Source organism: Mesoplodon mirus (assembly GCF_964341445.2).
Source record: "Mesoplodon mirus genome assembly, chromosome: 13".
In the NCBI taxonomy this organism is placed as follows: domain Eukaryota; kingdom Metazoa; phylum Chordata; class Mammalia; order Artiodactyla; family Ziphiidae; genus Mesoplodon; species Mesoplodon mirus.
This window is the reverse complement of record NC_138989.1, coordinates 21,755,888-21,768,416: the sequence shown is the minus strand read 5'-3', so window position 1 is coordinate 21,768,416 and position 12,529 is coordinate 21,755,888. Positions and strand designations below refer to the sequence as shown.

At 40.1% G+C, this 12,529-nt stretch overlaps 1 protein-coding gene across 3 annotated transcripts in view; it reads right to left on the bottom strand.

The window, feature by feature from the left end:
* The window catches only part of LOC309814469 (uncharacterized protein), a 60,391-nt gene that overhangs the window by 13,040 nt on the left and 34,822 nt on the right, over positions 1–12,529 (bottom strand). For 2 of the 3 annotated variants that reach the window (XR_014295687.1, XM_082640386.1), the window contains exon 2: positions 590–1,795. The gene's annotated coding sequence lies outside the window, so the exon portion shown is untranslated. The remainder of the gene's footprint in view (positions 1–589; positions 1,796–12,529) is intronic. The other variant, XM_082640387.1, reaches the window with a different exon arrangement.

The window sequence follows — 12,529 nt, the reverse complement described above, 5'->3', positions numbered from 1 at the left end:
AATCACTCCATGATGGTATTCTTAATTCTAAGATCAATAGATAGTATAAGAAAAGGATAGGCCCATTTCATTTATGAATCTAGACATAAAAATCCAAAATAAAACACTGGCCATTAAATCCTTCTGTTTTTAAAACTAGGAAAACAGGTTGAAAGTGGATCTATCTATTGGTCACTGGTGCTTATCTTTGCTGATGAACATGCACATGGTATTCTTAAGGGCCAGAGCTCCAGCCCTAAGGAGCATCTATAAACACACTCATATAAGGAAAACCAATCAGCATGAAACTACAGAGCACATTACCACCCTGAGAACTGGAGTGCTGAATCCTGCAGTTTACATTGTAATTAGACAAGAAGCAAATCTATTACACTCCTAGTATAAGAACAATGACATATGTATGCAAATGTAAGGGAAATTCCAAGCAGTTCTATCATTTCTTAAGAAACAACGTGAGAACTGTACCCTGCTATTAATGTTAAAGTAGAAATTGACTTTAGTACAATAATCTATAGCGTAGATCTGAGGACGCAAGGTTAACATAGCCCCATGCAAAGATTTTTGAGCACAATCGTGTGGTGTTTATTACCTTAGGAAATATAATTTATGTTATCTGTTAATGTTCGAGAATTTGCATGTTGTTATGGAATACATGCTTTGTCAGATGCTTCCCTGAAGGAGAGACTGGCCCTTAGTGAAGATCTAGTTATGTGCTGGGGACCTTGACTGACAGCTAATATGAAAGACAGGTACTACCAAGACTGTTCTTAGCTACTGTGGTGCTTTTTAATATTAGTATTCTAATGCTTTATTTATAGTTACTTTGTTTTGTTGTTTTTAACCTCAGGATGTCTGGACAAGGACCACAGCTTGGTACCTTTTTCAATTTAAAGCCTTTCTTCAACTTTCCCAATGAGTATGCATGCTTAACAGCCTCTAATACTAAATAATGTCAAACAGGGAACTGACAGTCTAATGCTGCATCCACTCCAGCAAATAAGGCCGAAACACCTGGATCCAAATACATTAAAGGGACATGTTGGCATTAAGGAAACATTTTGCCTCCCAAATGAATTTGCATCCAATCTCAAGATATTTATTAGATTTGTAGCAATTGTGTATTTGGGCTTAAGGGAACAATAGTGTTCTTAAATATATAAATATTCTCAATATATTTATATTAAATAAGAAGTTCTAAAATTCTAAAATAACTTTAAATCCCAATAGCAGGGCTCAAAGTCTGCCCTTTTAGTTAATTCAGACAGGTAAATGAGTTTGAATTCTGATCTGTCTGGCAGCATTCTGCCAAAAGTCTGACTTTTTTCCCATATACAGAGCTTTCTTTTTTTTTTAAAATAAATTATTTTATTTATTTATCTTTGGCTGTGTTGGGTCTTCGTTGCTGTGCGCGGGCCTTCTCTGGTTGCGTCAAGCAGGGGCTACTCTTCGTTGCGGTGCGCGGGCCTTCTCTGGTTGCGTCAAGCAGGGGCTACTCTTCGTTGCGGTGCGCGGGCTTCTCATTGCGGTGGGCGGGCTTCTCATTGCAGTGGCTTCTCTTGTTAGCACAGGTTCTAGGCGCGCAGGCTTCAGTAGTTGTGGCATGCGGGCTCAGTTGTGGCTTGTGGGCTGTAGAGCACAGACTCAGTAGTTGTGGCGCATGGGCTTAGTTGCTCCGCGGCATGTGGGATCTTCCGGGACCAGGGCTCAAACCCGTGTCCGCTGCACTGCCAGGCGGATTCTTAACCACTGCGCCACCAGGGAAGTCCCCAGAGCTTTCTGAAGTTGTAGCCATTTTCTTTTTGAACCAAAAATGCAAACATAAAATGAAATTGCAATGTAATTAAGAAAAAAGAGGCAGTTCTTACCTAACATCTCGAAAGTCATTCATTCTACAAATATTTGCTGAGGGTTTGTTGTGATAAATAGAATGTAGCCAATAAAAATTAAACAAGCAGAAAGTTAAAATAGGTGTTAAAAAGTCCATAAAACAAACTTTGTGCACTTCACTTAATTAGATTCTGTTCTCTCCTGTATTACAAATAGTCCAAACAGCTTGATGAATGAAAATGCCAATCACCGTGCCTCCCCACCCAGTGCCCCGGCTAAGAACTGCCTTGGCTCAGCCTGAGGGATGAGACAGCATATGGAGGCAGAGGTGTTCTATGTGGAAGGACTCTACTCTCCCGCTGCAGCTGATGAGTCCTGAGCAGGGCCACCAATCCTGTGGGAGGTCAGAACCTTAGGAAAAACCCCTGCGACCAGATTCCTTTTCTCATGAATTCAGTCCAGGTCTAGATCAGGTCTCTGCAGCTGAAGCCAAAGCCAAAGGCAGGGATGTAAACTGAGGTCAGTGGCCAGCATGGCCATATGCAGGCCAGAGTTGCAAAAACTGAGTGAGCAGAGGAAGCCAGCAGTGGAGAAAGGAGAAAAGAGCAGATGCAAAGGCACCTTGAGGGAGACAAAGTCCCTGAAGTAGCTAAGTTCCAGGCTGCTCTCCACTTCAATGTTCAGTTACTTCCCACTTGGGTTAACTTAAATGGGACTTTTTTCCTTTCGATTTAATGGCCTGAGTTGTGGATGTTTGAACATATGGTATAAAAGGAGCAAGTCAGACGTAGAGCAGGAAAGAAGGCTGTAGAGGAGGCAAACTGAAGATGGAAACTACAGCAAAGGAATAAGAAACACACGTGAAATGGAAGAACACATAAGTCTAAGGCCATCCAGTGAGGGGCCTCTATGATCTTGGATGCTTGGATGTAAAAAAAAAAAAAAGAATCAGTCAGAAGAGAAGCCCCACGTCCTTTCCTGTGGCTTACGCTCAGCCTGCCCTCCCATCACTGTAGGTGGAGAAACCTGGGCCCCTCTCCAGGGCCTACACCTCTACTTGCTAGACCCGCTCTTGGTTGCCCGCTGAAGGACAGACAGCATGTCAATAATCCTCCCTCTCTCTCCCGCACTGATTTTTCCTCTCAGGTAAATCATTCCTATCAGCATATTAACGTGCTGTGATCTCTCCCGTGTGGCCCCATATCCCCGTCCTGCAAACATGTCATTTCTCCGCTTCTTTCAGAACAAAGCGACTGCTCTATACTCAGTGTCACCACTTCCACTCTTCTTCTTCTCTCTTAAACCACCCCCTCAAATCACGCTTTTGTCCGCAACACAAGATCAGGAGCTACATCCAAAATGTTGCAAAATCTAGTGGTCTTAGTTCTCTGTAATGCAGTACAAACCACATAGCATCACATAGCATCACATATGAGGTAGACCTGAAATAAAAATGTAATCTGCATTTAATTAAGCTTTTAAATATAGGTATGTAACTTTCAATTTACTGTAAATACAGAGATTGTTAGAATGGGTTATACAACACCACGAGTAAACAGTGAGGTAACTCCCAAGGTGGGGCCACCCCATCACTCCACACAGTGCTTCTGGATACAACTTTCTGCAATGATGAAGAGCTGGGCTGTCCAATCCAGCAGCCACTAGGCACATGTGGCTACTGAGCAGCCACAACACAGTCAGTGTGACCAAGGATATGAATTTTTATTCTAATTTATTTGTACATATAGTGCTCTGGACTGGTCTCTTAAGCCAATAATATAGAGAAAAAGGAGGCTATGAACTCTTCAAGAATAAAGAATTTTAAGTAAGTGACATCACAACCAAATGTAAATACAATTGTATTTCTATATACTAGCAACAAACACTAGAAAACAAAATTAAAACCCATTCTGTTTACCATTAGGTCAATAAACATAAATTGATTAAAACACATTGATCTCTATAGTCAAGATGGTTACAGTTCATAATATGTAGACTACGCCTCAATAAAGTTGATAAAAAAATACTTAGGGATAAATTTAACAAAGGGCAAGTAAGATTTCTGTATTAAAAATGAGAAAACACTACTGAAAAAATTAAAGAAGCCGTAAGTTGAGACAGATGTTGATGAATGGAACACTGAATATTGTTAAGATGTCAATTCTCTCGAGACTTATCTATAGAGACAACACAATTGTAATGAAAATATTAACAGGAAAAAGTCTTAGCAGACTTTTTATTAGAAACTGACAAGTTACATTTAAAATTTATTTGGAAATGCAAAGAATCTAGAAGAGTCAAAACAAACTTGAAAAAGAAGTTGCCTTCAAAATTTACTTTGAAGTTATGGTAAATAAGATTATGTAGTTTTGGCATATAAACAAGTAGTAGACAGAGGAGAGTCCAGAAATATATATAGAGAGAAAAGGGCCCAGATGTAGATGACTAACTGATTTTCAATAAAGGGTGCCAAGGTGATTTAGTAGGGGAAAGAACAGTATTTTCAACATATGGCATTAAAACTACATTTCATTTAGAAAAATAAAACCTCAATGACTACCTCAAACCATACTCAAAAAGTAATTCAAAATGGATCATAAACCTAGACATAAAAGGTGAAGTTATAAAGTTTCCTTCATAGGACAACACCTCTTTGACCCTAAGTCAGGCAAAGATTTCTTACAACACAAAAAGCACCAAGTACAAAAGAAACATTAATTGTAATCTATCAGAATTAAAACCTTTTGCTCTTCATGAGATATCACTAAGAAAACAAAAAGGCACGCACAGCCTAGAAGAAAATATTCATGATAATTTTTCATGGTAACTTTACCTGACGGAAGACCTGTATCTGGAATGAATATCTGTATCACCGGCAACCAACAATAAAACATCAAACAATAAAGATGAAAGATTTGAACAGAAACTTCATGAAGGAAGATATACAAATGATCAATAAGCACATGAAAATGTGCTCAGAATCATTAGTCATCTGGGAATGCAAATTAAAATCACAATGAAAATAATATTTCCCACCTTTAGAATGGCTAGAGACTGACCACACTAAGTGTTGGTGCATATACAGAACCACTAGAACTCTCATACCTTGTTAGTAGGAGTGTAAAATGATACAACCATTTTGGAAAACTGTTCAGCAATTTCTCATAAAACTTAATATACAGCCACCCAATCCTATGTCTCAGTATTTGCCTGTGAGAAATGAAAACAGATGCCCACAAAGAGACTCATACAAGAATGTTCATAGTTGTTTTATTCATAGGAGCCCCCAAGTGGGGAAGCCCAAATGGCTGTCAGGAGGTGGCTGGATAAGGAACTGTGGTATCGTCATACAATGGACACTGTGCTACAGTAAGAATGAATGAAGGATACAGGCAGCAACGGGAGCCAACATCAGAAACAACAAGTTGAGCAAAAGACGTCAAACACAAAAGAATTCAGACTTTATGATCCCATTTATATAAAGTCCTAGAACAATCAAAATGAATTTATGGTGATAAAAATCAAGAGAAGCTGCCTCTGGGAAGAAAAGGGGATTTACTGGAAAGAAACATGATGAAACTTCCTAGGGTGATGGAACCGGTCCTATATCTTGACTGGAGTGTTGATTATGTGAGTGTATACATTTGTCAACTCATCGAATTGTACCCTTAAAATTTACATATTTTATTATGTGGAAATTACATAAAAGCTTCAGAAGGGTTTTTTGAAGAGGGGGTGGGTAGAAATAAGCTGATTCTAAATTTTATATGGAAATGCAAAGGAGCCAAGAATATCCAAGGGAGTCTAGAAAAAGAACAAAGATTGAGAAGTTCCACTGCCAGAAATTAAGCTCTATTATAAAGCTACAATAAAGACAGAATGGGATTGGTGCAAGGTTAGACAAACAGATGAATCAAACACAATAGAAAGTCTAGAAACACACACACACCTGATTTATGACAAAGATGACACTACAGTACAGTGGAGAGAGAATACATTTCAATAAATGGAGCTGGTTCGATTGGATATACTTATCCTTAAAAATCAGTCTTGACCTCCACACACCATACACAAAAATCAAGTTTTGGTGGACGATACAAAACTAAAAGACAGAAAATCTAGGGAAAATATTAAGAATAAAACACAAGACGTTACCTCCATAACCTTAAGGTAGGCAAATGTTTCTTACACAGGATATAAAAAGTTGATAGGGCTTCCCTGGTGGCACAGCGGTTGAGAATCTGCCTGCTAATGCAGGGGACACTGGTTTGAGCCCTGGTCTGGGAAGATCCCCCATGCCGCGGAGCAATTAGGCCTGTGAGCCACAACTACTGAGCCTGCGCATCTAGAGCCTGTGCTCCACAACAAGAGAGGCTGCGACAGTGAGAGGCCCGTGCACCGCGATGAAGAGTGGCCCCCGCTTGCCACAACTAGAGAAAGCCCTCGCACAGAAATGAAGACCCAACACAGCAAAAATGAATAAATTAATTAATAAACTCCTACCCCAAACATCTTCTTAAAAAAAAAAAAAAGTACATTGTAACATCACTGGCCTAAGGCCCAGTGATAGAGTTGTCTGAGCCTTGGCTCCCTATCCTACTGGGCCCAGGATTCTCTAGCCTCGCCAGCTTTCTTAAAAAAAAAAAAAAGTTGATAAACTGGACTATCAACTATAGAACGAATAAATTGATGATGGTGTATCAGACAATGGAAAATTCTATGGCAACCATGTGTAACAGCATGAATATTTCAAATAGAAGGTTGAGCAAAATAAGCCAGACAGAATATATACCATATGTTTCCATTTATATAAAGTTCAAAAACTAGCAAAATGAATTGATGCTGTTAAAAGTTAGGATATTGTTTACTCTGTGGTGGAAGACTGGGACTTGCTTACCTGGATGGGTTCACTTGGTAAAAACCCATCATGCTGTACAAGTACAATCTGTGTTCTCTTCTGTGTGTTATACATCAATACCTATAAAGTTAAAAAACCACCAACCTAATTTTTCTCCCCAGTCTTCTTCCCTCTGAAGTCTTCCACATCTCAGTAGAATGGCAATTCTATCCAGCTGTTCAGGACAATACCAGGGAAGCCATGCTCACCTTCCTCCTTTCTCTCAAGCGCCTCATATAATCCATCGCAAACTTGTTGGCTCTCTCACCTCTGCCACCTGCTGACTGGCCCGTCAGGTCTCCTCCCTGGTCTCTCCTGCTCCCACCCTTCTTCCCTTCAGTTTGATCTCCATATGGCAGCCACAGCAACCATTTTATAACATACATCGGCTCACCTTACGTGTCTGCACCAAAGCCTTCAAAGCCAAAGCTCTTCTAATGCCCATGAAGCCCTCCATGATCTGACTCCACCACTGTGCTCCCTGCTCACTCCAGCCACAGAGGCCTTCTTGTTGCTGCTTGGACGTGCCAAACATGCTCATGCCTCAGGCCTTGACACATGCTGCTCTCTCTGATGTCCACACGGCTTCCTCACTGGCCCCGTTCAGCTTCCTGCTCGCTCACCCCTCAGAGGCCGTCCCTGTATTATTGTATTATTTTATTTGCAATCACGTTCTATCCCCATTACTCCAACTTTAGTTTTCTCCACAGTTCTTACTATCAAATGTAATATATTAATAGTCTGTGTAAGATCCATTAAGATTGGTACTTTTTGTTTTGTTCACAACTACGTATACCGCCACCACCTAAATAGCACATATTTTTTTACTAAGTGTTTAATTACTAAATATAATGAAAGAGACAAAAGACCTTCAGGTAGAAGGACATAAAGCTTTAAAGACATTAAAAAGAAAGATGGATCATATTCATGGACAGGAAGCCCAAATATCATAAAGAGTCAATTATCCCAAAATTAGTCTGAAAATTAAGTATAAGTTCAATTAAAATCCTGAGCTTTTCATAACATTTAGCAAGATCATCTCAAAGTTCATATGGCAATGCAAAGGACTCAGAGAAATCCTGATAACGAAAGGGTGTGTGTGTGTGCAGCCAAGGGAGGATTGTTCTAGATGTAGTGAGTCTAACAAGAATCTAGGCCAGAACGCCTGCGGGCAATTCATACCCTCACGCCCCTTCTCCAACTCACAGGGCTGGATGTCCAGGAGCTACATTTCCCTGGGCCCTGCCAGCAGGTTTCTGGTTAGATTCCCAATGAAAGGCACTCATAAAACCTGATGGCAAAAGAGAAGCAGAAGAATATTTTTGCTCCTTTGTAAGGATGGGCAGATGCACAATAAACTTTAGCAGATGTGAGATTTTGCAGCATCTTTCAGGTGTTTTTTTGTAAATCACCAGTACTGGTGACAACTGATTATTTCCAGAGATTTTCTGTAGTTTCTGCACCTTCCTGACTCCCTGAAAGTTAGTGGCGAACCTGAGGTAGCAGTCAGTCACTTCCTGCACCTTCAGTCCTCCAGTCCCGCCACTGTTTCACTAAGCACCCAATTCTCCACACTAAGTCCCGTCTTGCTTGAATACTTAGAGTGGTTGTTCTCCTGAATGGACCCTGGCTGAATGAAAAGTTATGGTAAATAAGACAGAGTGGTAATGATTAGCACAGAAATAAACATCTAGACTAAAGAAAGAGAAAGCTCAGAATTAGACTCAGGCATATATTGAAACTCGGTATTTACAGAAGTGAAACTGCAGATCAGTTTCATGGATAGTTCATAGATCAACAGTAGCTTATAGATCAAAATATGAACTATTCATTAAAGATTGCTTGGACCCATTTCATAAGAAATACCTATTTCAAAAGAAAAAAAACCTGGATCCCTACTACTTACATACACAAAAATCAATTCCAGGTGAATTAAAGCCTTAAATGTGAAAAATAACTTTTTCATAAAAGCTTTATAGAAGAATATTATCATTTCGAAGAAAAGACTTCTTAAAACAAGACACAAAAAACATAAACCATAAGGGAAATTAACTTCTATGCATCAAAAAGCATCTTAAGCTCTCTCCCTCCTCTTTTCCCTCACATTCAGAACAAAATCCTGGGGTGGTTCTGAGCAAGGTAGGTATCCATCCACATAGGAGGAGCGTGGTGGGTGGGGGTGGGGGCGGGGCGGTGGGGGGGATAACAGTCTCATCAGGATGAGGAAGGCAGTGCAGGATGTCAGAGCACAGGCTTGGGGAGGAGATGCCTGCGTGAAGGAGTGGTGGTGATGACAGCCCCATGTTGGGTGCTGGGGCCTGAGTGGGTGAGGGGAGCATCCACCCAGGTCAGTGGTAGCAGTGGGACTGATCAAATACACAAATATATTAAGGATAATGGGAGTCAGGTTTCTCACTGATGGAGAAGGAGTTACAAATATAGAAAACTAGAATGAACCCTACATGGTGTTGGACTGGAATTGGAGGTACTGGTGTAAACTGTTTACAATTTGTTGATTCATCAATTGATAAATATATAGATATATTCCCTAGCTCCAACTTGGGGGGGCCTGGCAGCAGCAACACCCCAGTAGGAATGAAAATACCAAACACTCAGATTGTGGCTTCTAAATACCATTCTTCATTGAAAGGAACCAGGGCTCTTTGGAAAATGCCTGATTCCAGGGCTGGAACATCTTGTGCATCTGAAAGTTAAAAAGCTCTCAAAAAATGTTTGGGACATGTCAAAAGCACACAGATGACAACTTGAATGGGCTCCCACTGGCCAAGTCAGGTTCAACTTGAATATCAAAATAAATAGTACTAGTAACAATGTATAATCCATTGAATAAAATAGGAAACCAAGAGTCCAAACTGATATAAATAAATGAATAAATTGAAAATTTGATGAGACATGAGATAGTTTCCATCCGTAGAATTTTTTTTTTTTTTTTTAAGATTTTCCACGTCACTCTGCATCATGCTCTCCTCTACCTTCTGGGATATATGACGTACACTTGTAAGTGCTGTTTTAATGTCCATGTTTCTTTAACTCCACCACCTGTGCCATTTCTTGTCAGTTTTGAATGCATTTTCTCCTCATTAAGGGTCATATTTTCCTACTTTGCATCCCCTAATTATTGGTTCGATGCTGAAACATTTACATTGTTGGGTGCTGGATTTTTTTGGTGGGGGGGTGGTATTCCTTTAAAATGTTTTACACTTTGTTCTGGGACATGGTTAAGTTACTTGGAAACAGTTTGATCCTTTGGAGGTTGCTTTTGAGCTTCGTCAGGTTAGGACCAGAGCAGCCTGTAGTCCAAGGCTAATTCAAATTCAGTTCCACCACTGAGGTGATCACCTTCTGAGAACAATCCAATGCCATGTATTATGAGATTTCTCCATCCTGGCTGTTGGGAACATGAACTCCTGTAGTCCTCCCTTATCTGAGGGGGATACATTCCAAGACCCCCAGTGGATGCCTGAAACCAAGGAAAGTACCGTACCCTATATACACTATGTTTTTTCCTAGGTCTCCTGTCAATAATTTCTTCAAAGGTCAATAGGGCCATTACTAAGTAAAACAGGGGTTACCTGAACACAAGCACTGCAATACTGCGATAGTCGATCTAATAACCAAGAGGGCTACTAAGTGACTAATAGGCAGGTAGCATATACAGTGTGGATATGCCAAAGGGATGATTCACGTCCTGGGCAGGATGGAGTGAGATTCATCATGCTACTCAGAAGAGCAAGGCAATTTAAAACTTATTATTTCTAGAATTTCCACTTCATATTTTCAGACTACAGTTGACTGTGGGTAAATGAAACCACAGAAAGCAAATCTGCGGATAAGGGGGGACTACTGTATTCCCAACCCTGTGAGCTCCACAAACTGTCCTTTCTGTTCATTATGGTGGTTCTATCCCCAGCCTCACAGAGGTGCTGAAGACTCGAGGAGAATCCTTTGCAGATCTCCAGAGCTCTCTCCCTGCTGCTCTCTGCTCTCTGATACTCTGTCCTGTAAACTCCAGCCATGTCGACCTCTCCAAATCCTCAGCCTCACCCACCGAGACCTTTGAGCTTATATAAGTTCCCCTTCCCTGTGATAAGACCTGGAAACTCTCTCCGGGCACCAAGCTGAGGCAGTCATGGGGCTCACCTCATCTGAGAGATCAACATCCACATGGCCTAGGATCCAATGTCAAGAAACCACTGTTTCCCATATTCTGTCAGATTTTTTGTTATTAAGCTGTAGTGGTAAGTCTGGATGCTGTTATTTCATCATGGTTTGAGGTGGATGTGGAGAACAGAATGTTTTATATTGTTTCAAAATACTTTTCCATAAAATATTTACCAATTACAAAGAGAAAAAGAATGACTTTACATAAAGAAGCTTAGCAGACATCATTTTAATGGAGTGAACAAAATAAACATCATCAGAAATGGGACAATTTGGAATCATGTGCCATTTTATAAAGGTCTTCATTGGATGTAGAGCATTACTTCTGTGATACTCCTGCCAAAGATGTACAGCCTGAATCTAATCATGAGGAAACATCAGAGAAACTCAAACTGAAAGACATTCTACAACTGGCTTGTGAACTGCATAAACATTTTAGAAAGTAACTTGATAACTATGAAAGGTATTTCTACTCTATGACTCAGCAATTGAACTCCTAAATACCTATTCCAGAGAAACTCATACATGTGTACAAGAATAGACCTATTGGAAGGTCCATCATGGTGTTATTATAGTAAAATGTTAAAAGCAACTTAAATACCCACCAAGAAGAAAATGATGAAGTAGAGCAATGAAAAAGAATGAACTAGGACTTCCCTGATGGCACAGTGGTTAAGAATCCGCCTGCCAATGCAGGGGACACAGGTTTGAGCCCTGGTCCGGGAAGATCCGACACGCTGCGGGGCAACAAGCCCGTGCGCCACAACTACTGAGCCTGCACTCTAGAGCCTGCAACCCACAACTACTGAGCCCGTGTGCCACAAATATTGAAGCCCACGCGCCTAGAGCCCGTGCTCTCCAACAAGAGAAGCCACCTCAAGGAGCCTGCACAACGCAATGAAGAGTAGCCCCCACTCTCCACAACTACAGAAAAGCCCGCACAGCAACGGAGACCCAATGCAGCCAAAAATAAATAAATGAAATAAATAAATTATATATATATATATAAAGAAGGAACTAGGGCTACACACACCAACACAGATAAAACCCATCATCAATAATGAGTAAAATTAATCTATTACAGATATGCATGGGAATTATAACGGAGACAATATAATCTGGGAGGAATATACCAGCAGTTTCAATTTTATTTATAATGTTTTATTTCCTAGGATAGATGGTAGACACATGGGTTCCATTGTTATTCTATTTACCATTCTTTAAGCCTGAAACTTTTATATTAAAAAATTTACTAATTTAAGTTGAAAAATTTTCATCCAAAGTGGTTAAAATAAAAACCAAAATGTGTTTTTAGCATACCACCAGTTTTCTGAAAAATGTACTCATAAACAAGTTTGATATCAGATGATAATTTCCTGATAATTTAGCTGATTCTGACAGTGTAGCAAGATCATCAACTTCATCTAGAACCTGACCAAGTTGATAATTAGTCCAGATTTGAGTAACTGATAAAGCTCTAATACATCTTGAAAGACTGAGTGGGAAGGCCATCCAGAACTGACTAGTAAGACAGCTGTATATATCCAACTTCATTAAAAAAATTAGCCTACCAACCAAGAATTGTATTTTTACTCAGGAGTCATGCACACACATCAGATGAGT